The sequence below is a fragment of the Eleutherodactylus coqui genome, chromosome 1 (assembly GCF_035609145.1).
Source record: "Eleutherodactylus coqui strain aEleCoq1 chromosome 1, aEleCoq1.hap1, whole genome shotgun sequence".
NCBI classification, from domain to species: Eukaryota; Metazoa; Chordata; class Amphibia; order Anura; family Eleutherodactylidae; genus Eleutherodactylus; species Eleutherodactylus coqui.
This window is the reverse complement of record NC_089837.1, coordinates 9,218,514-9,240,829: the sequence shown is the minus strand read 5'-3', so window position 1 is coordinate 9,240,829 and position 22,316 is coordinate 9,218,514. Positions and strand designations below refer to the sequence as shown.

The window sequence follows — 22,316 nt, the reverse complement described above, 5'->3', positions numbered from 1 at the left end:
CCAACTAAAAAGAAGTTGGCCCTTCATTTGAAGGTAGTGCCAAGTGGAAGTTTTGGAGGATGCGGGCATCGATCCCGCTACCTCTCGCATGCTAAGCGAGCGCTCTACCATTTGAGCTAATCCCCCTCTACGGTTGCTGGCTTCTGGCATTCGGGTCACACCGCAGTCATGTTATCATGCCTAAACCAAGCTATGACCATGGGAGAAGAAAGGTTTCTTTTTTTTTTTTTTTTAAGTGTGGATTTTTTGGTGCCTTGAAATATAAAGGACAGTGGAGTTTGCTGGGCTTTGGGTGGCCTGAAAGAACGAGACAGTGAATTTTTGGGGTACCTTTTTCCTGGGAGCATGAAAAATACAAAACTCTGCGCCTAGCAGAGGATGGTTTCGATCCATCGACCTCTGGGTTATGGGCCCAGCACGCTCCCGCTGCGCCACTCTGCTGCTGCTTAAACCTCTCTTACGAGAAGCCACATTACCGTCTGACTGTTGTCAAGCCACTAACGAAGCAGAAGAGTTGGCTTTAGTCACACTAGGGGTGAGAGTTGCATTTTCACGATTGAGAAGTGGTGCGAATTCTATGGCGTTGGTGGTATAGTGGTGAGCATAGCTGCCTTCCAAGCAGTTGACCCGGGTTCGATTCCCGGCCAACGCATTGTTTCTCTTGTTTTGAAGTATTCTTGTTAACACTCTCTCCAGAGGCCAATGGTTGTGCGGTCAGGCTCAAAAAGAGTGCGGCCAGGAGGTATGCAGCTGCAAAGTCTGTGCAAGAGAGCCTCCAAGTTGAAGCATGCAAGGTATCGGACACTCAAAAGCATCCTTCGAGCCGGAATCGAACCAGCGACCTAAGGATTGCTAACTAGCTACTACAGTCCTCCGCTCTACCAGCTGAGCTATCGAAGGTTTAGCCAGATATGCGTGCAGCTGCTTCCTAGGTTTTTGTGTCAGTGCCAACTAAAAAGAAGTTGGCCCTTCATTTGAAGGTAGTGCCAAGTGGAAGTTTTGGAGGATGCGGGCATCGATCCCGCTACCTCTCGCATGCTAAGCGAGCGCTCTACCATTTGAGCTAATCCCCCTCTACGGTTGCTGGCTTCTGGCACTCGGGTCACACCGCAGTCATGTTATCATGCCTAAACCAAGCTTTGACCATGGGAGAAGAAAGGTTTCTTTTTTTTTTTTTTTTTAAGTGTGGATTTTTTGGTGCCTTAAATATAAAGGACAGTGGAGTTTGCTGGGCTTTGGGTGGCCTGAAAGAACGAGACAGTGAATTTTTGGGGTACCTTTTTCCTGGGAGCATGAAAAATACAAAACTCTGCGCCTAGCAGAGGATGGTTTCGATCCATCGACCTCTGGGTTATGGGCCCAGCACGCTCCCGCTGCGCCACTCTGCTGCTGCTTAAACCTCTCTTACGAGAAGCCACATTACCGTCTGACTGTTGTCAAGCCACTAACGAAGCAGAAGAGTTGGCTTTAGTCACACTAGGGGTGAGAGTTGCATTTTCACGATTGAGAAGTGGTGCGAATTCTATGGCGTTGGTGGTATAGTGGTGAGCATAGCTGCCTTCCAAGCAGTTGACCCGGGTTCGATTCCCGGCCAACGCATTGTTTCTCTTGTTTTGAAGTATTCTTGTTAACACTCTCTCCAGAGGCCAATGGTTGTGCGGTCAGGCTCAAAAAGAGTGCGGCCAGGAGGTATGCAGCTGCAAAGTCTGTGCAAGAGAGCCTCCAAGTTGAAGCATGCAAGGTTATCGGACACTCAAAAGCATCCTTCGAGCCGGAATCGAACCAGCGACCTAAGGATTGCTAACTAGCTACTACAGTCCTCCGCTCTACCAGCTGAGCTATCGAAGGTTTAGCCAGATATGCGTGCAGCTGCTTCCTAGGTTTTTGTGTCAGTGCCAACTAAAAAGAAGTTGGCCCTTCATTTGAAGGTAGTGCCAAGTGGAAGTTTTGGAGGATGCGGGCATCGATCCCGCTACCTCTCGCATGCTAAGCGAGCGCTCTACCATTTGAGCTAATCCCCCTCTACGGTTGCTGGCTTCTGGCACTCGGGTCACACCGCAGTCATGTTATCATGCCTAAACCAAGCTTTGACCATGGGAGAAGAAAGGTTTCTTTTTTTTTTTTTTTTTAAGTGTGGATTTTTTGGTGCCTTAAATATAAAGGACAGTGGAGTTTGCTGGGCTTTGGGTGGCCTGAAAGAACGAGACAGTGAATTTTTGGGGTACCTTTTTCCTGGGAGCATGAAAAATACAAAACTCTGCGCCTAGCAGAGGATGGTTTCGATCCATCGACCTCTGGGTTATGGGCCCAGCACGCTCCCGCTGCGCCACTCTGCTGCTGCTTAAACCTCTCTTACGAGAAGCCACATTACCGTCTGACTGTTGTCAAGCCACTAACGAAGCAGAAGAGTTGGCTTTAGTCACACTAGGGGTGAGAGTTGCATTTTCACGATTGAGAAGTGGTGCGAATTCTATGGCGTTGGTGGTATAGTGGTGAGCATAGCTGCCTTCCAAGCAGTTGACCCGGGTTCGATTCCCGGCCAACGCATTGTTTCTCTTGTTTTGAAGTATTCTTGTTAACACTCTCTCCAGAGGCCAATGGTTGTGCGGTCAGGCTCAAAAAGAGTGCGGCCAGGAGGTATGCAGCTGCAAAGTCTGTGCAAGAGAGCCTCCAAGTTGAAGCATGCAAGGTATCGGACACTCAAAAGCATCCTTCGAGCCGGAATCGAACCAGCGACCTAAGGATTGCTAACTAGCTACTACAGTCCTCCGCTCTACCAGCTGAGCTATCGAAGGTTTAGCCAGATATGCGTGCAGCTGCTTCCTAGGTTTTTGTGTCAGTGCCAACTAAAAAGAAGTTGGCCCTTCATTTGAAGGTAGTGCCAAGTGGAAGTTTTGGAGGATGCGGGCATCGATCCCGCTACCTCTCGCATGCTAAGCGAGCGCTCTACCATTTGAGCTAATCCCCCTCTACGGTTGCTGGCTTCTGGCATTCGGGTCACACCGCAGTCATGTTATCATGCCTAAACCAAGCTATGACCATGGGAGAAGAAAGGTTTCTTTTTTTTTTTTTTTTTAAGTGTGGATTTTTTGGTGCCTTGAAATATAAAGGACAGTGGAGTTTGCTGGGCTTTGGGTGGCCTGAAAGAACGAGACAGTGAATTTTTGGGGTACCTTTTTCCTGGGAGCATGAAAAATACAAAACTCTGCGCCTAGCAGAGGATGGTTTCGATCCATCGACCTCTGGGTTATGGGCCCAGCACGCTCCCGCTGCGCCACTCTGCTGCTGCTTAAACCTCTCTTACGAGAAGCCACATTACCGTCTGACTGTTGTCAAGCCACTAACGAAGCAGAAGAGTTGGCTTTAGTCACACTAGGGGTGAGAGTTGCATTTTCACGATTGAGAAGTGGTGCGAATTCTATGGCGTTGGTGGTATAGTGGTGAGCATAGCTGCCTTCCAAGCAGTTGACCCGGGTTCGATTCCCGGCCAACGCATTGTTTCTCTTGTTTTGAAGTATTCTTGTTAACACTCTCTCCAGAGGCCAATGGTTGTGCGGTCAGGCTCAAAAAGAGTGCGGCCAGGAGGTATGCAGCTGCAAAGTCTGTGCAAGAGAGCCTCCAAGTTGAAGCATGCAAGGTTATCGGACACTCAAAAGCATCCTTCGAGCCGGAATCGAACCAGCGACCTAAGGATTGCTAACTAGCTACTACAGTCCTCCGCTCTACCAGCTGAGCTATCGAAGGTTTAGCCAGATATGCGTGCAGCTGCTTCCTAGGTTTTTGTGTCAGTGCCAACTAAAAAGAAGTTGGCCCTTCATTTGAAGGTAGTGCCAAGTGGAAGTTTTGGAGGATGCGGGCATCGATCCCGCTACCTCTCGCATGCTAAGCGAGCGCTCTACCATTTGAGCTAATCCCCCTCTACGGTTGCTGGCTTCTGGCACTCGGGTCACACCGCAGTCATGTTATCATGCCTAAACCAAGCTTTGACCATGGGAGAAGAAAGGTTTCTTTTTTTTTTTTTTTTTTAAGTGTGGATTTTTTGGTGCCTTAAATATAAAGGACAGTGGAGTTTGCTGGGCTTTGGGTGGCCTGAAAGAACGAGACAGTGAATTTTTGGGGTACCTTTTTCCTGGGAGCATGAAAAATACAAAACTCTGCGCCTAGCAGAGGATGGTTTCGATCCATCGACCTCTGGGTTATGGGCCCAGCACGCTCCCGCTGCGCCACTCTGCTGCTGCTTAAACCTCTCTTACGAGAAGCCACATTACCGTCTGACTGTTGTCAAGCCACTAACGAAGCAGAAGAGTTGGCTTTAGTCACACTAGGGGTGAGAGTTGCATTTTCACGATTGAGAAGTGGTGCGAATTCTATGGCGTTGGTGGTATAGTGGTGAGCATAGCTGCCTTCCAAGCAGTTGACCCGGGTTCGATTCCCGGCCAACGCATTGTTTCTCTTGTTTTGAAGTATTCTTGTTAACACTCTCTCCAGAGGCCAATGGTTGTGCGGTCAGGCTCAAAAAGAGTGCGGCCAGGAGGTATGCAGCTGCAAAGTCTGTGCAAGAGAGCCTCCAAGTTGAAGCATGCAAGGTTATCGGACACTCAAAAGCATCCTTCGAGCCGGAATCGAACCAGCGACCTAAGGATTGCTAACTAGCTACTACAGTCCTCCGCTCTACCAGCTGAGCTATCGAAGGTTTAGCCAGATATGCGTGCAGCTGCTTCCTAGGTTTTTGTGTCAGTGCCAACTAAAAAGAAGTTGGCCCTTCATTTGAAGGTAGTGCCAAGTGGAAGTTTTGGAGGATGCGGGCATCGATCCCGCTACCTCTCGCATGCTAAGCGAGCGCTCTACCATTTGAGCTAATCCCCCTCTACGGTTGCTGGCTTCTGGCATTCGGGTCACACCGCAGTCATGTTATCATGCCTAAACCAAGCTATGACCATGGGAGAAGAAAGGTTTCTTTTTTTTTTTTTTTTTAAGTGTGGATTTTTTGGTGCCTTGAAATATAAAGGACAGTGGAGTTTGCTGGGCTTTGGGTGGCCTGAAAGAACGAGACAGTGAATTTTTGGGGTACCTTTTTCCTGGGAGCATGAAAAATACAAAACTCTGCGCCTAGCAGAGGATGGTTTCGATCCATCGACCTCTGGGTTATGGGCCCAGCACGCTCCCGCTGCGCCACTCTGCTGCTGCTTAAACCTCTCTTACGAGAAGCCACATTACCGTCTGACTGTTGTCAAGCCACTAACGAAGCAGAAGAGTTGGCTTTAGTCACACTAGGGGTGAGAGTTGCATTTTCACGATTGAGAAGTGGTGCGAATTCTATGGCGTTGGTGGTATAGTGGTGAGCATAGCTGCCTTCCAAGCAGTTGACCCGGGTTCGATTCCCGGCCAACGCATTGTTTCTCTTGTTTTGAAGTATTCTTGTTAACACTCTCTCCAGAGGCCAATGGTTGTGCGGTCAGGCTCAAAAAGAGTGCGGCCAGGAGGTATGCAGCTGCAAAGTCTGTGCAAGAGAGCCTCCAAGTTGAAGCATGCAAGGTTATCGGACACTCAAAAGCATCCTTCGAGCCGGAATCGAACCAGCGACCTAAGGATTGCTAACTAGCTACTACAGTCCTCCGCTCTACCAGCTGAGCTATCGAAGGTTTAGCCAGATATGCGTGCAGCTGCTTCCTAGGTTTTTGTGTCAGTGCCAACTAAAAAGAAGTTGGCCCTTCATTTGAAGGTAGTGCCAAGTGGAAGTTTTGGAGGATGCGGGCATCGATCCCGCTACCTCTCGCATGCTAAGCGAGCGCTCTACCATTTGAGCTAATCCCCCTCTACGGTTGCTGGCTTCTGGCACTCGGGTCACACCGCAGTCATGTTATCATGCCTAAACCAAGCTTTGACCATGGGAGAAGAAAGGTTTCTTTTTTTTTTTTTTTTTAAGTGTGGATTTTTTGGTGCCTTAAATATAAAGGACAGTGGAGTTTGCTGGGCTTTGGGTGGCCTGAAAGAACGAGACAGTGAATTTTTGGGGTACCTTTTTCCTGGGAGCATGAAAAATACAAAACTCTGCGCCTAGCAGAGGATGGTTTCGATCCATCGACCTCTGGGTTATGGGCCCAGCACGCTCCCGCTGCGCCACTCTGCTGCTGCTTAAACCTCTCTTACGAGAAGCCACATTACCGTCTGACTGTTGTCAAGCCACTAACGAAGCAGAAGAGTTGGCTTTAGTCACACTAGGGGTGAGAGTTGCATTTTCACGATTGAGAAGTGGTGCGAATTCTATGGCGTTGGTGGTATAGTGGTGAGCATAGCTGCCTTCCAAGCAGTTGACCCGGGTTCGATTCCCGGCCAACGCATTGTTTCTCTTGTTTTGAAGTATTCTTGTTAACACTCTCTCCAGAGGCCAATGGTTGTGCGGTCAGGCTCAAAAAGAGTGCGGCCAGGAGGTATGCAGCTGCAAAGTCTGTGCAAGAGAGCCTCCAAGTTGAAGCATGCAAGGTTATCGGACACTCAAAAGCATCCTTCGAGCCGGAATCGAACCAGCGACCTAAGGATTGCTAACTAGCTACTACAGTCCTCCGCTCTACCAGCTGAGCTATCGAAGGTTTAGCCAGATATGCGTGCAGCTGCTTCCTAGGTTTTTGTGTCAGTGCCAACTAAAAAGAAGTTGGCCCTTCATTTGAAGGTAGTGCCAAGTGGAAGTTTTGGAGGATGCGGGCATCGATCCCGCTACCTCTCGCATGCTAAGCGAGCGCTCTACCATTTGAGCTAATCCCCCTCTACGGTTGCTGGCTTCTGGCATTCGGGTCACACCGCAGTCATGTTATCATGCCTAAACCAAGCTATGACCATGGGAGAAGAAAGGTTTCTTTTTTTTTTTTTTTTTAAGTGTGGATTTTTTGGTGCCTTGAAATATAAAGGACAGTGGAGTTTGCTGGGCTTTGGGTGGCCTGAAAGAACGAGACAGTGAATTTTTGGGGTACCTTTTTCCTGGGAGCATGAAAAATACAAAACTCTGCGCCTAGCAGAGGATGGTTTCGATCCATCGACCTCTGGGTTATGGGCCCAGCACGCTCCCGCTGCGCCACTCTGCTGCTGCTTAAACCTCTCTTACGAGAAGCCACATTACCGTCTGACTGTTGTCAAGCCACTAACGAAGCAGAAGAGTTGGCTTTAGTCACACTAGGGGTGAGAGTTGCATTTTCACGATTGAGAAGTGGTGCGAATTCTATGGCGTTGGTGGTATAGTGGTGAGCATAGCTGCCTTCCAAGCAGTTGACCCGGGTTCGATTCCCGGCCAACGCATTGTTTCTCTTGTTTTGAAGTATTCTTGTTAACACTCTCTCCAGAGGCCAATGGTTGTGCGGTCAGGCTCAAAAAGAGTGCGGCCAGGAGGTATGCAGCTGCAAAGTCTGTGCAAGAGAGCCTCCAAGTTGAAGCATGCAAGGTTATCGGACACTCAAAAGCATCCTTCGAGCCGGAATCGAACCAGCGACCTAAGGATTGCTAACTAGCTACTACAGTCCTCCGCTCTACCAGCTGAGCTATCGAAGGTTTAGCCAGATATGCGTGCAGCTGCTTCCTAGGTTTTTGTGTCAGTGCCAACTAAAAAGAAGTTGGCCCTTCATTTGAAGGTAGTGCCAAGTGGAAGTTTTGGAGGATGCGGGCATCGATCCCGCTACCTCTCGCATGCTAAGCGAGCGCTCTACCATTTGAGCTAATCCCCCTCTACGGTTGCTGGCTTCTGGCACTCGGGTCACACCGCAGTCATGTTATCATGCCTAAACCAAGCTTTGACCATGGGAGAAGAAAGGTTTCTTTTTTTTTTTTTTTTTTAAGTGTGGATTTTTTGGTGCCTTAAATATAAAGGACAGTGGAGTTTGCTGGGCTTTGGGTGGCCTGAAAGAACGAGACAGTGAATTTTTGGGGTACCTTTTTCCTGGGAGCATGAAAAATACAAAACTCTGCGCCTAGCAGAGGATGGTTTCGATCCATCGACCTCTGGGTTATGGGCCCAGCACGCTCCCGCTGCGCCACTCTGCTGCTGCTTAAACCTCTCTTACGAGAAGCCACATTACCGTCTGACTGTTGTCAAGCCACTAACGAAGCAGAAGAGTTGGCTTTAGTCACACTAGGGGTGAGAGTTGCATTTTCACGATTGAGAAGTGGTGCGAATTCTATGGCGTTGGTGGTATAGTGGTGAGCATAGCTGCCTTCCAAGCAGTTGACCCGGGTTCGATTCCCGGCCAACGCATTGTTTCTCTTGTTTTGAAGTATTCTTGTTAACACTCTCTCCAGAGGCCAATGGTTGTGCGGTCAGGCTCAAAAAGAGTGCGGCCAGGAGGTATGCAGCTGCAAAGTCTGTGCAAGAGAGCCTCCAAGTTGAAGCATGCAAGGTTATCGGACACTCAAAAGCATCCTTCGAGCCGGAATCGAACCAGCGACCTAAGGATTGCTAACTAGCTACTACAGTCCTCCGCTCTACCAGCTGAGCTATCGAAGGTTTAGCCAGATATGCGTGCAGCTGCTTCCTAGGTTTTTGTGTCAGTGCCAACTAAAAAGAAGTTGGCCCTTCATTTGAAGGTAGTGCCAAGTGGAAGTTTTGGAGGATGCGGGCATCGATCCCGCTACCTCTCGCATGCTAAGCGAGCGCTCTACCATTTGAGCTAATCCCCCTCTACGGTTGCTGGCTTCTGGCACTCGGGTCACACCGCAGTCATGTTATCATGCCTAAACCAAGCTTTGACCATGGGAGAAGAAAGGTTTCTTTTTTTTTTTTTTTTTAAGTGTGGATTTTTTGGTGCCTTAAATATAAAGGACAGTGGAGTTTGCTGGGCTTTGGGTGGCCTGAAAGAACGAGACAGTGAATTTTTGGGGTACCTTTTTCCTGGGAGCATGAAAAATACAAAACTCTGCGCCTAGCAGAGGATGGTTTCGATCCATCGACCTCTGGGTTATGGGCCCAGCACGCTCCCGCTGCGCCACTCTGCTGCTGCTTAAACCTCTCTTACGAGAAGCCACATTACCGTCTGACTGTTGTCAAGCCACTAACGAAGCAGAAGAGTTGGCTTTAGTCACACTAGGGGTGAGAGTTGCATTTTCACGATTGAGAAGTGGTGCGAATTCTATGGCGTTGGTGGTATAGTGGTGAGCATAGCTGCCTTCCAAGCAGTTGACCCGGGTTCGATTCCCGGCCAACGCATTGTTTCTCTTGTTTTGAAGTATTCTTGTTAACACTCTCTCCAGAGGCCAATGGTTGTGCGGTCAGGCTCAAAAAGAGTGCGGCCAGGAGGTATGCAGCTGCAAAGTCTGTGCAAGAGAGCCTCCAAGTTGAAGCATGCAAGGTATCGGACACTCAAAAGCATCCTTCGAGCCGGAATCGAACCAGCGACCTAAGGATTGCTAACTAGCTACTACAGTCCTCCGCTCTACCAGCTGAGCTATCGAAGGTTTAGCCAGATATGCGTGCAGCTGCTTCCTAGGTTTTTGTGTCAGTGCCAACTAAAAAGAAGTTGGCCCTTCATTTGAAGGTAGTGCCAAGTGGAAGTTTTGGAGGATGCGGGCATCGATCCCGCTACCTCTCGCATGCTAAGCGAGCGCTCTACCATTTGAGCTAATCCCCCTCTACGGTTGCTGGCTTCTGGCACTCGGGTCACACCGCAGTCATGTTATCATGCCTAAACCAAGCTATGACCATGGGAGAAGAAAGGTTTCTTTTTTTTTTTTTTTTTTTTTTTTTTAAGTGTCGATTTTTTGGTGCCTTGAAATATAAAGGACAGTGGAGTTTGCTGGGCTTTGGGTGGCCTGAAAGAACGAGACAGTGAATTTTTGGGGTACCTTTTTCCTGGGAGCATGAAAAATACAAAACTCTGCGCCTAGCAGAGGATGGTTTCGATCCATCGACCTCTGGGTTATGGGCCCAGCACGCTCCCGCTGCGCCACTCTGCTGCTGCTTAAACCTCTCTTACGAGAAGCCACATTACCGTCTGACTGTTGTCAAGCCACTAACGAAGCAGAAGAGTTGGCTTTAGTCACACTAGGGGTGAGAGTTGCATTTTCACGATTGAGAAGTGGTGCGAATTCTATGGCGTTGGTGGTATAGTGGTGAGCATAGCTGCCTTCCAAGCAGTTGACCCGGGTTCGATTCCCGGCCAACGCATTGTTTCTCTTGTTTTGAAGTATTCTTGTTAACACTCTCTCCAGAGGCCAATGGTTGTGCGGTCAGGCTCAAAAAGAGTGCGGCCAGGAGGTATGCAGCTGCAAAGTCTGTGCAAGAGAGCCTCCAAGTTGAAGCATGCAAGGTTATCGGACACTCAAAAGCATCCTTCGAGCCGGAATCGAACCAGCGACCTAAGGATTGCTAACTAGCTACTACAGTCCTCCGCTCTACCAGCTGAGCTATCGAAGGTTTAGCCAGATATGCGTGCAGCTGCTTCCTAGGTTTTTGTGTCAGTGCCAACTAAAAAGAAGTTGGCCCTTCATTTGAAGGTAGTGCCAAGTGGAAGTTTTGGAGGATGCGGGCATCGATCCCGCTACCTCTCGCATGCTAAGCGAGCGCTCTACCATTTGAGCTAATCCCCCTCTACGGTTGCTGGCTTCTGGCATTCGGGTCACACCGCAGTCATGTTATCATGCCTAAACCAAGCTATGACCATGGGAGAAGAAAGGTTTCTTTTTTTTTTTTTTTTTAAGTGTGGATTTTTTGGTGCCTTGAAATATAAAGGACAGTGGAGTTTGCTGGGCTTTGGGTGGCCTGAAAGAACGAGACAGTGAATTTTTGGGGTACCTTTTTCCTGGGAGCATGAAAAATACAAAACTCTGCGCCTAGCAGAGGATGGTTTCGATCCATCGACCTCTGGGTTATGGGCCCAGCACGCTCCCGCTGCGCCACTCTGCTGCTGCTTAAACCTCTCTTACGAGAAGCCACATTACCGTCTGACTGTTGTCAAGCCACTAACGAAGCAGAAGAGTTGGCTTTAGTCACACTAGGGGTGAGAGTTGCATTTTCACGATTGAGAAGTGGTGCGAATTCTATGGCGTTGGTGGTATAGTGGTGAGCATAGCTGCCTTCCAAGCAGTTGACCCGGGTTCGATTCCCGGCCAACGCATTGTTTCTCTTGTTTTGAAGTATTCTTGTTAACACTCTCTCCAGAGGCCAATGGTTGTGCGGTCAGGCTCAAAAAGAGTGCGGCCAGGAGGTATGCAGCTGCAAAGTCTGTGCAAGAGAGCCTCCAAGTTGAAGCATGCAAGGTTATCGGACACTCAAAAGCATCCTTCGAGCCGGAATCGAACCAGCGACCTAAGGATTGCTAACTAGCTACTACAGTCCTCCGCTCTACCAGCTGAGCTATCGAAGGTTTAGCCAGATATGCGTGCAGCTGCTTCCTAGGTTTTTGTGTCAGTGCCAACTAAAAAGAAGTTGGCCCTTCATTTGAAGGTAGTGCCAAGTGGAAGTTTTGGAGGATGCGGGCATCGATCCCGCTACCTCTCGCATGCTAAGCGAGCGCTCTACCATTTGAGCTAATCCCCCTCTACGGTTGCTGGCTTCTGGCACTCGGGTCACACCGCAGTCATGTTATCATGCCTAAACCAAGCTTTGACCATGGGAGAAGAAAGGTTTCTTTTTTTTTTTTTTTTTAAGTGTGGATTTTTTGGTGCCTTAAATATAAAGGACAGTGGAGTTTGCTGGGCTTTGGGTGGCCTGAAAGAACGAGACAGTGAATTTTTGGGGTACCTTTTTCCTGGGAGCATGAAAAATACAAAACTCTGCGCCTAGCAGAGGATGGTTTCGATCCATCGACCTCTGGGTTATGGGCCCAGCACGCTCCCGCTGCGCCACTCTGCTGCTGCTTAAACCTCTCTTACGAGAAGCCACATTACCGTCTGACTGTTGTCAAGCCACTAACGAAGCAGAAGAGTTGGCTTTAGTCACACTAGGGGTGAGAGTTGCATTTTCACGATTGAGAAGTGGTGCGAATTCTATGGCGTTGGTGGTATAGTGGTGAGCATAGCTGCCTTCCAAGCAGTTGACCCGGGTTCGATTCCCGGCCAACGCATTGTTTCTCTTGTTTTGAAGTATTCTTGTTAACACTCTCTCCAGAGGCCAATGGTTGTGCGGTCAGGCTCAAAAAGAGTGCGGCCAGGAGGTATGCAGCTGCAAAGTCTGTGCAAGAGAGCCTCCAAGTTGAAGCATGCAAGGTTATCGGACACTCAAAAGCATCCTTCGAGCCGGAATCGAACCAGCGACCTAAGGATTGCTAACTAGCTACTACAGTCCTCCGCTCTACCAGCTGAGCTATCGAAGGTTTAGCCAGATATGCGTGCAGCTGCTTCCTAGGTTTTTGTGTCAGTGCCAACTAAAAAGAAGTTGGCCCTTCATTTGAAGGTAGTGCCAAGTGGAAGTTTTGGAGGATGCGGGCATCGATCCCGCTACCTCTCGCATGCTAAGCGAGCGCTCTACCATTTGAGCTAATCCCCCTCTACGGTTGCTGGCTTCTGGCATTCGGGTCACACCGCAGTCATGTTATCATGCCTAAACCAAGCTATGACCATGGGAGAAGAAAGGTTTCTTTTTTTTTTTTTTTTTAAGTGTGGATTTTTTGGTGCCTTGAAATATAAAGGACAGTGGAGTTTGCTGGGCTTTGGGTGGCCTGAAAGAACGAGACAGTGAATTTTTGGGGTACCTTTTTCCTGGGAGCATGAAAAATACAAAACTCTGCGCCTAGCAGAGGATGGTTTCGATCCATCGACCTCTGGGTTATGGGCCCAGCACGCTCCCGCTGCGCCACTCTGCTGCTGCTTAAACCTCTCTTACGAGAAGCCACATTACCGTCTGACTGTTGTCAAGCCACTAACGAAGCAGAAGAGTTGGCTTTAGTCACACTAGGGGTGAGAGTTGCATTTTCACGATTGAGAAGTGGTGCGAATTCTATGGCGTTGGTGGTATAGTGGTGAGCATAGCTGCCTTCCAAGCAGTTGACCCGGGTTCGATTCCCGGCCAACGCATTGTTTCTCTTGTTTTGAAGTATTCTTGTTAACACTCTCTCCAGAGGCCAATGGTTGTGCGGTCAGGCTCAAAAAGAGTGCGGCCAGGAGGTATGCAGCTGCAAAGTCTGTGCAAGAGAGCCTCCAAGTTGAAGCATGCAAGGTTATCGGACACTCAAAAGCATCCTTCGAGCCGGAATCGAACCAGCGACCTAAGGATTGCTAACTAGCTACTACAGTCCTCCGCTCTACCAGCTGAGCTATCGAAGGTTTAGCCAGATATGCGTGCAGCTGCTTCCTAGGTTTTTGTGTCAGTGCCAACTAAAAAGAAGTTGGCCCTTCATTTGAAGGTAGTGCCAAGTGGAAGTTTTGGAGGATGCGGGCATCGATCCCGCTACCTCTCGCATGCTAAGCGAGCGCTCTACCATTTGAGCTAATCCCCCTCTACGGTTGCTGGCTTCTGGCACTCGGGTCACACCGCAGTCATGTTATCATGCCTAAACCAAGCTTTGACCATGGGAGAAGAAAGGTTTCTTTTTTTTTTTTTTTTTAAGTGTGGATTTTTTGGTGCCTTAAATATAAAGGACAGTGGAGTTTGCTGGGCTTTGGGTGGCCTGAAAGAACGAGACAGTGAATTTTTGGGGTACCTTTTTCCTGGGAGCATGAAAAATACAAAACTCTGCGCCTAGCAGAGGATGGTTTCGATCCATCGACCTCTGGGTTATGGGCCCAGCACGCTCCCGCTGCGCCACTCTGCTGCTGCTTAAACCTCTCTTACGAGAAGCCACATTACCGTCTGACTGTTGTCAAGCCACTAACGAAGCAGAAGAGTTGGCTTTAGTCACACTAGGGGTGAGAGTTGCATTTTCACGATTGAGAAGTGGTGCGAATTCTATGGCGTTGGTGGTATAGTGGTGAGCATAGCTGCCTTCCAAGCAGTTGACCCGGGTTCGATTCCCGGCCAACGCATTGTTTCTCTTGTTTTGAAGTATTCTTGTTAACACTCTCTCCAGAGGCCAATGGTTGTGCGGTCAGGCTCAAAAAGAGTGCGGCCAGGAGGTATGCAGCTGCAAAGTCTGTGCAAGAGAGCCTCCAAGTTGAAGCATGCAAGGTTATCGGACACTCAAAAGCATCCTTCGAGCCGGAATCGAACCAGCGACCTAAGGATTGCTAACTAGCTACTACAGTCCTCCGCTCTACCAGCTGAGCTATCGAAGGTTTAGCCAGATATGCGTGCAGCTGCTTCCTAGGTTTTTGTGTCAGTGCCAACTAAAAAGAAGTTGGCCCTTCATTTGAAGGTAGTGCCAAGTGGAAGTTTTGGAGGACGCGGGCATCGATCCCGCTACCTCTCGCATGCTAAGCGAGCGCTCTACCATTTGAGCTAATCCCCCTCTACGGTTGCTGGCTTCTGGCATTCGGGTCACACCGCAGTCATGTTATCATGCCTAAACCAAGCTATGACCATGGGAGAAGAAAGGTTTCTTTTTTTTTTTTTTTTTAAGTGTGGATTTTTTGGTGCCTTGAAATATAAAGGACAGTGGAGTTTGCTGGGCTTTGGGTGGCCTGAAAGAACGAGACAGTGAATTTTTGGGGTACCTTTTTCCTGGGAGCATGAAAAATACAAAACTCTGCGCCTAGCAGAGGATGGTTTCGATCCATCGACCTCTGGGTTATGGGCCCAGCACGCTCCCGCTGCGCCACTCTGCTGCTGCTTAAACCTCTCTTACGAGAAGCCACATTACCGTCTGACTGTTGTCAAGCCACTAACGAAGCAGAAGAGTTGGCTTTAGTCACACTAGGGGTGAGAGTTGCATTTTCACGATTGAGAAGTGGTGCGAATTCTATGGCGTTGGTGGTATAGTGGTGAGCATAGCTGCCTTCCAAGCAGTTGACCCGGGTTCGATTCCCGGCCAACGCATTGTTTCTCTTGTTTTGAAGTATTCTTGTTAACACTCTCTCCAGAGGCCAATGGTTGTGCGGTCAGGCTCAAAAAGAGTGCGGCCAGGAGGTATGCAGCTGCAAAGTCTGTGCAAGAGAGCCTCCAAGTTGAAGCATGCAAGGTTATCGGACACTCAAAAGCATCCTTCGAGCCGGAATCGAACCAGCGACCTAAGGATTGCTAACTAGCTACTACAGTCCTCCGCTCTACCAGCTGAGCTATCGAAGGTTTAGCCAGATATGCGTGCAGCTGCTTCCTAGGTTTTTGTGTCAGTGCCAACTAAAAAGAAGTTGGCCCTTCATTTGAAGGTAGTGCCAAGTGGAAGTTTTGGAGGATGCGGGCATCGATCCCGCTACCTCTCGCATGCTAAGCGAGCGCTCTACCATTTGAGCTAATCCCCCTCTACGGTTGCTGGCTTCTGGCACTCGGGTCACACCGCAGTCATGTTATCATGCCTAAACCAAGCTTTGACCATGGGAGAAGAAAGGTTTCTTTTTTTTTTTTTTTTTAAGTGTGGATTTTTTGGTGCCTTAAATATAAAGGACAGTGGAGTTTGCTGGGCTTTGGGTGGCCTGAAAGAACGAGACAGTGAATTTTTGGGGTACCTTTTTCCTGGGAGCATGAAAAATACAAAACTCTGCGCCTAGCAGAGGATGGTTTCGATCCATCGACCTCTGGGTTATGGGCCCAGCACGCTCCCGCTGCGCCACTCTGCTGCTGCTTAAACCTCTCTTACGAGAAGCCACATTACCGTCTGACTGTTGTCAAGCCACTAACGAAGCAGAAGAGTTGGCTTTAGTCACACTAGGGGTGAGAGTTGCATTTTCACGATTGAGAAGTGGTGCGAATTCTATGGCGTTGGTGGTATAGTGGTGAGCATAGCTGCCTTCCAAGCAGTTGACCCGGGTTCGATTCCCGGCCAACGCATTGTTTCTCTTGTTTTGAAGTATTCTTGTTAACACTCTCTCCAGAGGCCAATGGTTGTGCGGTCAGGCTCAAAAAGAGTGCGGCCAGGAGGTATGCAGCTGCAAAGTCTGTGCAAGAGAGCCTCCAAGTTGAAGCATGCAAGGTATCGGACACTCAAAAGCATCCTTCGAGCCGGAATCGAACCAGCGACCTAAGGATTGCTAACTAGCTACTACAGTCCTCCGCTCTACCAGCTGAGCTATCGAAGGTTTAGCCAGATATGCGTGCAGCTGCTTCCTAGGTTTTTGTGTCAGTGCCAACTAAAAAGAAGTTGGCCCTTCATTTGAAGGTAGTGCCAAGTGGAAGTTTTGGAGGATGCGGGCATCGATCCAGCTACCTCTCGCATGCTAAGCGAGCGCTCTACCATTTGAGCTAATCCCCCTCTACGGTTGCTGGCTTCTGGCATTCGGGTCACACCGCAGTCATGTTATCATGCCTAAACCAAGCTATGACCATGGGAGAAGAAAGGTTTCTTTTTTTTTTTTTTTTTAAGTGTGGATTTTTTGGTGCCTTGAAATATAAAGGACAGTGGAGTTTGCTGGGCTTTGGGTGGCCTGAAAGAACGAGACAGTGAATTTTTGGGGTACCTTTTTCCTGGGAGCATGAAAAATACAAAACTCTGCGCCTAGCAGAGGATGGTTTCGATCCATCGACCTCTGGGTTATGGGCCCAGCACGCTCCCGCTGCGCCACTCTGCTGCTGCTTAAACCTCTCTTACGAGAAGCCACATTACCGTCTGACTGTTGTCAAGCCACTAACGAAGCAGAAGAGTTGGCTTTAGTCACACTAGGGGTGAGAGTTGCATTTTCACGATTGAGAAGTGGTGCGAATTCTATGGCGTTGGTGGTATAGTGGTGAGCATAGCTGCCTTCCAAGCAGTTGACCCGGGTTCGATTCCCGGCCAACGCATTGTTTCTCTTGTTTTGAAGTATTCTTGTTAACACTCTCTCCAGAGGCCAATGGTTGTGCGGTCAGGCTCAAAAAGAGTGCGGCCAGGAGGTATGCAGCTGCAAAGTCTGTGCAAGAGAGCCTCCAAGTTGAAGCATGCAAGGTTATCGGACACTCAAAAGCATCCTTCGAGCCGGAATCGAACCAGCGACCTAAGGATTGCTAACTAGCTACTACAGTCCTCCGCTCTACCAGCTGAGCTATCGAAGGTTTAGCCAGATATGCGTGCAGCTGCTTCCTAGGTTTTTGTGTCAGTGCCAACTAAAAAGAAGTTGGCCCTTCATTTGAAGGTAGTGCCAAGTGGAAGTTTTGGAGGATGCGGGCATCGATCCCGCTACCTCTCGCATGCTAAGCGAGCGCTCTACCATTTGAGCTAATCCCCCTCTACGGTTGCTGGCTTCTGGCACTCGGGTCACACCGCAGTCATGTTATCATGCCTAAACCAAGCTTTGACCATGGGAGAAGAAAGGTTTCTTTTTTTTTTTTTTTTTAAGTGTGGATTTTTTGGTGCCTTAAATATAAAGGACAGTGGAGTTTGCTGGGCTTTGGGTGGCCTGAAAGAACGAGACAGTGAATTTTTGGGGTACCTTTTTCCTGGGAGCATGAAAAATACAAAACTCTGCGCCTAGCAGAGGATGGTTTCGATCCATCGACCTCTGGGTTATGGGCCCAGCACGCTCCCGCTGCGCCACTCTGCTGCTGCTTAAACCTCTCTTACGAGAAGCCACATTACCGTCTGACTGTTGTCAAGCCACTAACGAAGCAGAAGAGTTGGCTTTAGTCACACTAGGGGTGAGAGTTGCATTTTCACGATTGAGAAGTGGTGCGAATTCTATGGCGTTGGTGGTATAGTGGTGAGCATAGCTGCCTTCCAAGCAGTTGACCCGGGTTCGATTCCCGGCCAACGCATTGTTTCTCTTGTTTTGAAGTATTCTTGTTAACACTCTCTCCAGAGGCCAATGGTTGTGCGGTCAGGCTCAAAAAGAGTGCGGCCAGGAGGTATGCAGCTGCAAAGTCTGTGCAAGAGAGCCTCCAAGTTGAAGCATGCAAGGTTATCGGACACTCAAAAGCATCCTTCGAGCCGGAATCGAACCAGCGACCTAAGGATTGCTAACTAGCTACTACAGTCCTCCGCTCTACCAGCTGAGCTATCGAAGGTTTAGCCAGATATGCGTGCAGCTGCTTCCTAGGTTTTTGTGTCAGTGCCAACTAAAAAGAAGTTGGCCCTTCATTTGAAGGTAGTGCCAAGTGGAAGTTTTGGAGGATGCGGGCATCGATCCCGCTACCTCTCGCATGCTAAGCGAGCGCTCTACCATTTGAGCTAATCCCCCTCTACGGTTGCTGGCTTCTGGCATTCGGGTCACACCGCAGTCATGTTATCATGCCTAAACCAAGCTATGACCATGGGAGAAGAAAGGTTTCTTTTTTTTTTTTTTTTTAAGTGTGGATTTTTTGGTGCCTTGAAATATAAAGGACAGTGGAGTTTGCTGGGCTTTGGGTGGCCTGAAAGAACGAGACAGTGAATTTTTGGGGTACCTTTTTCCTGGGAGCATGAAAAATACAAAACTCTGCGCCTAGCAGAGGATGGTTTCGATCCATCGACCTCTGGGTTATGGGCCCAGCACGCTCCCGCTGCGCCACTCTGCTGCTGCTTAAACCTCTCTTACGAGAAGCCACATTACCGTCTGACTGTTGTCAAGCCACTAACGAAGCAGAAGAGTTGGCTTTAGTCACACTAGGGGTGAGAGTTGCATTTTCACGATTGAGAAGTGGTGCGAATTCTATGGCGTTGGTGGTATAGTGGTGAGCATAGCTGCCTTCCAAGCAGTTGACCCGGGTTCGATTCCCGGCCAACGCATTGTTTCTCTTGTTTTGAAGTATTCTTGTTAACACTCTCTCCAGAGGCCAATGGTTGTGCGGTCAGGCTCAAAAAGAGTGCGGCCAGGAGGTATGCAGCTGCAAAGTCTGTGCAAGAGAGCCTCCAAGTTGAAGCATGCAAGGTTATCGGACACTCAAAAGCATCCTTCGAGCCGGAATCGAACCAGCGACCTAAGGATTGCTAACTAGCTACTACAGTCCTCCGCTCTACCAGCTGAGCTATCGAAGGTTTAGCCAGATATGCGTGCAGCTGCTTCCTAGGTTTTTGTGTCAGTGCCAACTAAAAAGAAGTTGGCCCTTCATTTGAAGGTAGTGCCAAGTGGAAGTTTTGGAGGATGCGGGCATCGATCCCGCTACCTCTCGCATGCTAAGCGAGCGCTCTACCATTTGAGCTAATCCCCCTCTACGGTTGCTGGCTTCTGGCACTCGGGTCACACCGCAGTCATGTTATCATGCCTAAACCAAGCTTTGACCATGGGAGAAGAAAGGTTTCTTTTTTTTTTTTTTTTTAAGTGTGGATTTTTTGGTGCCTTAAATATAAAGGACAGTGGAGTTTGCTGGGCTTTGGGTGGCCTGAAAGAACGAGACAGTGAATTTTTGGGGTACCTTTTTCCTGGGAGCATGAAAAATACAAAACTCTGCGCCTAGCAGAGGATGGTTTCGATCCATCGACCTCTGGGTTATGGGCCCAGCACGCTCCCGCTGCGCCACTCTGCTGCTGCTTAAACCTCTCTTACGAGAAGCCACATTACCGTCTGACTGTTGTCAAGCCACTAACGAAGCAGAAGAGTTGGCTTTAGTCACACTAGGGGTGAGAGTTGCATTTTCACGATTGAGAAGTGGTGCGAATTCTATGGCGTTGGTGGTATAGTGGTGAGCATAGCTGCCTTCCAAGCAGTTGACCCGGGTTCGATTCCCGGCCAACGCATTGTTTCTCTTGTTTTGAAGTATTCTTGTTAACACTCTCTCCAGAGGCCAATGGTTGTGCGGTCAGGCTCAAAAAGAGTGCGGCCAGGAGGTATGCAGCTGCAAAGTCTGTGCAAGAGAGCCTCCAAGTTGAAGCATGCAAGGTTATCGGACACTCAAAAGCATCCTTCGAGCCGGAATCGAACCAGCGACCTAAGGATTGCTAACTAGCTACTACAGTCCTCCGCTCTACCAGCTGAGCTATCGAAGGTTTAGCCAGATATGCGTGCAGCTGCTTCCTAGGTTTTTGTGTCAGTGCCAACTAAAAAGAAGTTGGCCCTTCATTTGAAGGTAGTGCCAAGTGGAAGTTTTGGAGGATGCGGGCATCGATCCCGCTACCTCTCGCATGCTAAGCGAGCGCTCTACCATTTGAGCTAATCCCCCTCTACGGTTGCTGGCTTCTGGCATTCGGGTCACACCGCAGTCATGTTATCATGCCTAAACCAAGCTATGACCATGGGAGAAGAAAGGTTTCTTTTTTTTTTTTTTTTTAAGTGTGGATTTTTTGGTGCCTTGAAATATAAAGGACAGTGGAGTTTGCTGGGCTTTGGGTGGCCTGAAAGAACGAGACAGTGAATTTTTGGGGTACCTTTTTCCTGGGAGCATGAAAAATACAAAACTCTGCGCCTAGCAGAGGATGGTTTCGATCCATCGACCTCTGGGTTATGGGCCCAGCACGCTCCCGCTGCGCCACTCTGCTGCTGCTTAAACCTCTCTTACGAGAAGCCACATTACCGTCTGACTGTTGTCAAGCCACTAACGAAGCAGAAGAGTTGGCTTTAGTCACACTAGGGGTGAGAGTTGCATTTTCACGATTGAGAAGTGGTGCGAATTCTATGGCGTTGGTGGTATAGTGGTGAGCATAGCTGCCTTCCAAGCAGTTGACCCGGGTTCGATTCCCGGCCAACGCATTGTTTCTCTTGTTTTGAAGTATTCTTGTTAACACTCTCTCCAGAGGCCAATGGTTGTGCGGTCAGGCTCAAAAAGAGTGCGGCCAGGAGGTATGCAGCTGCAAAGTCTGTGCAAGAGAGCCTCCAAGTTGAAGCATGCAAGGTTATCGGACACTCAAAAGCATCCTTCGAGCCGGAATCGAACCAGCGACCTAAGGATTGCTAACTAGCTACTACAGTCCTCCGCTCTACCAGCTGAGCTATCGAAGGTTTAGCCAGATATGCGTGCAGCTGCTTCCTAGGTTTTTGTGTCAGTGCCAACTAAAAAGAAGTTGGCCCTTCATTTGAAGGTAGTGCCAAGTGGAAGTTTTGGAGGATGCGGGCATCGATCCCGCTACCTCTCGCATGCTAAGCGAGCGCTCTACCATTTGAGCTAATCCCCCTCTACGGTTGCTGGCTTCTGGCACTCGGGTCACACCGCAGTCATGTTATCATGCCTAAACCAAGCTTTGACCATGGGAGAAGAAAGGTTTCTTTTTTTTTTTTTTTTTAAGTGTGGATTTTTTGGTGCCTTAAATATAAAGGACAGTGGAGTTTGCTGGGCTTTGGGTGGCCTGAAAGAACGAGACAGTGAATTTTTGGGGTACCTTTTTCCTGGGAGCATGAAAAATACAAAACTCTGCGCCTAGCAGAGGATGGTTTCGATCCATCGACCTCTGGGTTATGGGCCCAGCACGCTCCCGCTGCGCCACTCTGCTGCTGCTTAAACCTCTCTTACGAGAAGCCACATTACCGTCTGACTGTTGTCAAGCCACTAACGAAGCAGAAGAGTTGGCTTTAGTCACACTAGGGGTGAGAGTTGCATTTTCACGATTGAGAAGTGGTGCGAATTCTATGGCGTTGGTGGTATAGTGGTGAGCATAGCTGCCTTCCAAGCAGTTGACCCGGGTTCGATTCCCGGCCAACGCATTGTTTCTCTTGTTTTGAAGTATTCTTGTTAACACTCTCTCCAGAGGCCAATGGTTGTGCGGTCAGGCTCAAAAAGAGTGCGGCCAGGAGGTATGCAGCTGCAAAGTCTGTGCAAGAGAGCCTCCAAGTTGAAGCATGCAAGGTTATCGGACACTCAAAAGCATCCTTCGAGCCGGAATCGAACCAGCGACCTAAGGATTGCTAACTAGCTACTACAGTCCTCCGCTCTACCAGCTGAGCTATCGAAGGTTTAGCCAGATATGCGTGCAGCTGCTTCCTAGGTTTTTGTGTCAGTGCCAACTAAAAAGAAGTTGGCCCTTCATTTGAAGGTAGTGCCAAGTGGAAGTTTTGGAGGATGCGGGCATCGATCCCGCTACCTCTCGCATGCTAAGCGAGCGCTCTACCATTTGAGCTAATCCCCCTCTACGGTTGCTGGCTTCTGGCATTCGGGTCACACCGCAGTCATGTTATCATGCCTAAACCAAGCTATGACCATGGGAGAAGAAAGGTTTCTTTTTTTTTTTTTTTTTAAGTGTGGATTTTTTGGTGCCTTGAAATATAAAGGACAGTGGAGTTTGCTGGGCTTTGGGTGGCCTGAAAGAACGAGACAGTGAATTTTTGGGGTACCTTTTTCCTGGGAGCATGAAAAATACAAAACTCTGCGCCTAGCAGAGGATGGTTTCGATCCATCGACCTCTGGGTTATGGGCCCAGCACGCTCCCGCTGCGCCACTCTGCTGCTGCTTAAACCTCTCTTACGAGAAGCCACATTACCGTCTGACTGTTGTCAAG

General features: G+C 49.0%; 23 non-coding genes across 23 annotated transcripts; all 23 read left to right on the top strand.

Moving 5' to 3' along the window:
• The first annotated feature begins 580 nt into the window (after window positions 1-580).
• TRNAG-UCC (transfer RNA glycine (anticodon UCC)) lies at window positions 581-652 on the top strand. The gene has a single exon. It is a non-coding gene; the product is annotated as a tRNA-Gly (tRNA).
• An 875-nt stretch (window positions 653-1,527) lies between these two features.
• Window positions 1,528-1,599, top strand: TRNAG-UCC (transfer RNA glycine (anticodon UCC)). The gene has a single exon. It is a non-coding gene; the product is annotated as a tRNA-Gly (tRNA).
• An 876-nt stretch (window positions 1,600-2,475) lies between these two features.
• Window positions 2,476-2,547, top strand: TRNAG-UCC (transfer RNA glycine (anticodon UCC)). Its single transcript has one exon. It is a non-coding gene; the product is annotated as a tRNA-Gly (tRNA).
• Window positions 2,548-3,423: 876 nt separating this feature from the next.
• On the top strand, window positions 3,424-3,495 carry TRNAG-UCC (transfer RNA glycine (anticodon UCC)). The gene has a single exon. It is a non-coding gene; the product is annotated as a tRNA-Gly (tRNA).
• An 877-nt stretch (window positions 3,496-4,372) lies between these two features.
• Window positions 4,373-4,444, top strand: TRNAG-UCC (transfer RNA glycine (anticodon UCC)). The gene has a single exon. It is a non-coding gene; the product is annotated as a tRNA-Gly (tRNA).
• An 877-nt stretch (window positions 4,445-5,321) lies between these two features.
• TRNAG-UCC (transfer RNA glycine (anticodon UCC)) lies at window positions 5,322-5,393 on the top strand. The gene has a single exon. It is a non-coding gene; the product is annotated as a tRNA-Gly (tRNA).
• An 876-nt stretch (window positions 5,394-6,269) lies between these two features.
• TRNAG-UCC (transfer RNA glycine (anticodon UCC)) lies at window positions 6,270-6,341 on the top strand. The gene has a single exon. It is a non-coding gene; the product is annotated as a tRNA-Gly (tRNA).
• An 877-nt stretch (window positions 6,342-7,218) lies between these two features.
• TRNAG-UCC (transfer RNA glycine (anticodon UCC)) lies at window positions 7,219-7,290 on the top strand. Its single transcript has one exon. It is a non-coding gene; the product is annotated as a tRNA-Gly (tRNA).
• An 877-nt stretch (window positions 7,291-8,167) lies between these two features.
• On the top strand, window positions 8,168-8,239 carry TRNAG-UCC (transfer RNA glycine (anticodon UCC)). Its single transcript has one exon. It is a non-coding gene; the product is annotated as a tRNA-Gly (tRNA).
• Window positions 8,240-9,115: 876 nt separating this feature from the next.
• On the top strand, window positions 9,116-9,187 carry TRNAG-UCC (transfer RNA glycine (anticodon UCC)). Its single transcript has one exon. It is a non-coding gene; the product is annotated as a tRNA-Gly (tRNA).
• An 885-nt stretch (window positions 9,188-10,072) lies between these two features.
• Window positions 10,073-10,144, top strand: TRNAG-UCC (transfer RNA glycine (anticodon UCC)). The gene has a single exon. It is a non-coding gene; the product is annotated as a tRNA-Gly (tRNA).
• Window positions 10,145-11,021: 877 nt separating this feature from the next.
• Window positions 11,022-11,093, top strand: TRNAG-UCC (transfer RNA glycine (anticodon UCC)). Its single transcript has one exon. It is a non-coding gene; the product is annotated as a tRNA-Gly (tRNA).
• Window positions 11,094-11,969: 876 nt separating this feature from the next.
• On the top strand, window positions 11,970-12,041 carry TRNAG-UCC (transfer RNA glycine (anticodon UCC)). Its single transcript has one exon. It is a non-coding gene; the product is annotated as a tRNA-Gly (tRNA).
• An 877-nt stretch (window positions 12,042-12,918) lies between these two features.
• On the top strand, window positions 12,919-12,990 carry TRNAG-UCC (transfer RNA glycine (anticodon UCC)). Its single transcript has one exon. It is a non-coding gene; the product is annotated as a tRNA-Gly (tRNA).
• An 876-nt stretch (window positions 12,991-13,866) lies between these two features.
• On the top strand, window positions 13,867-13,938 carry TRNAG-UCC (transfer RNA glycine (anticodon UCC)). Its single transcript has one exon. It is a non-coding gene; the product is annotated as a tRNA-Gly (tRNA).
• Window positions 13,939-14,815: 877 nt separating this feature from the next.
• TRNAG-UCC (transfer RNA glycine (anticodon UCC)) lies at window positions 14,816-14,887 on the top strand. Its single transcript has one exon. It is a non-coding gene; the product is annotated as a tRNA-Gly (tRNA).
• Window positions 14,888-15,763: 876 nt separating this feature from the next.
• Window positions 15,764-15,835, top strand: TRNAG-UCC (transfer RNA glycine (anticodon UCC)). Its single transcript has one exon. It is a non-coding gene; the product is annotated as a tRNA-Gly (tRNA).
• An 876-nt stretch (window positions 15,836-16,711) lies between these two features.
• On the top strand, window positions 16,712-16,783 carry TRNAG-UCC (transfer RNA glycine (anticodon UCC)). The gene has a single exon. It is a non-coding gene; the product is annotated as a tRNA-Gly (tRNA).
• Window positions 16,784-17,659: 876 nt separating this feature from the next.
• On the top strand, window positions 17,660-17,731 carry TRNAG-UCC (transfer RNA glycine (anticodon UCC)). The gene has a single exon. It is a non-coding gene; the product is annotated as a tRNA-Gly (tRNA).
• An 877-nt stretch (window positions 17,732-18,608) lies between these two features.
• TRNAG-UCC (transfer RNA glycine (anticodon UCC)) lies at window positions 18,609-18,680 on the top strand. Its single transcript has one exon. It is a non-coding gene; the product is annotated as a tRNA-Gly (tRNA).
• Window positions 18,681-19,556: 876 nt separating this feature from the next.
• On the top strand, window positions 19,557-19,628 carry TRNAG-UCC (transfer RNA glycine (anticodon UCC)). Its single transcript has one exon. It is a non-coding gene; the product is annotated as a tRNA-Gly (tRNA).
• Window positions 19,629-20,505: 877 nt separating this feature from the next.
• Window positions 20,506-20,577, top strand: TRNAG-UCC (transfer RNA glycine (anticodon UCC)). Its single transcript has one exon. It is a non-coding gene; the product is annotated as a tRNA-Gly (tRNA).
• An 876-nt stretch (window positions 20,578-21,453) lies between these two features.
• TRNAG-UCC (transfer RNA glycine (anticodon UCC)) lies at window positions 21,454-21,525 on the top strand. Its single transcript has one exon. It is a non-coding gene; the product is annotated as a tRNA-Gly (tRNA).
• Window positions 21,526-22,316: the final 791 nt, after the last annotated feature.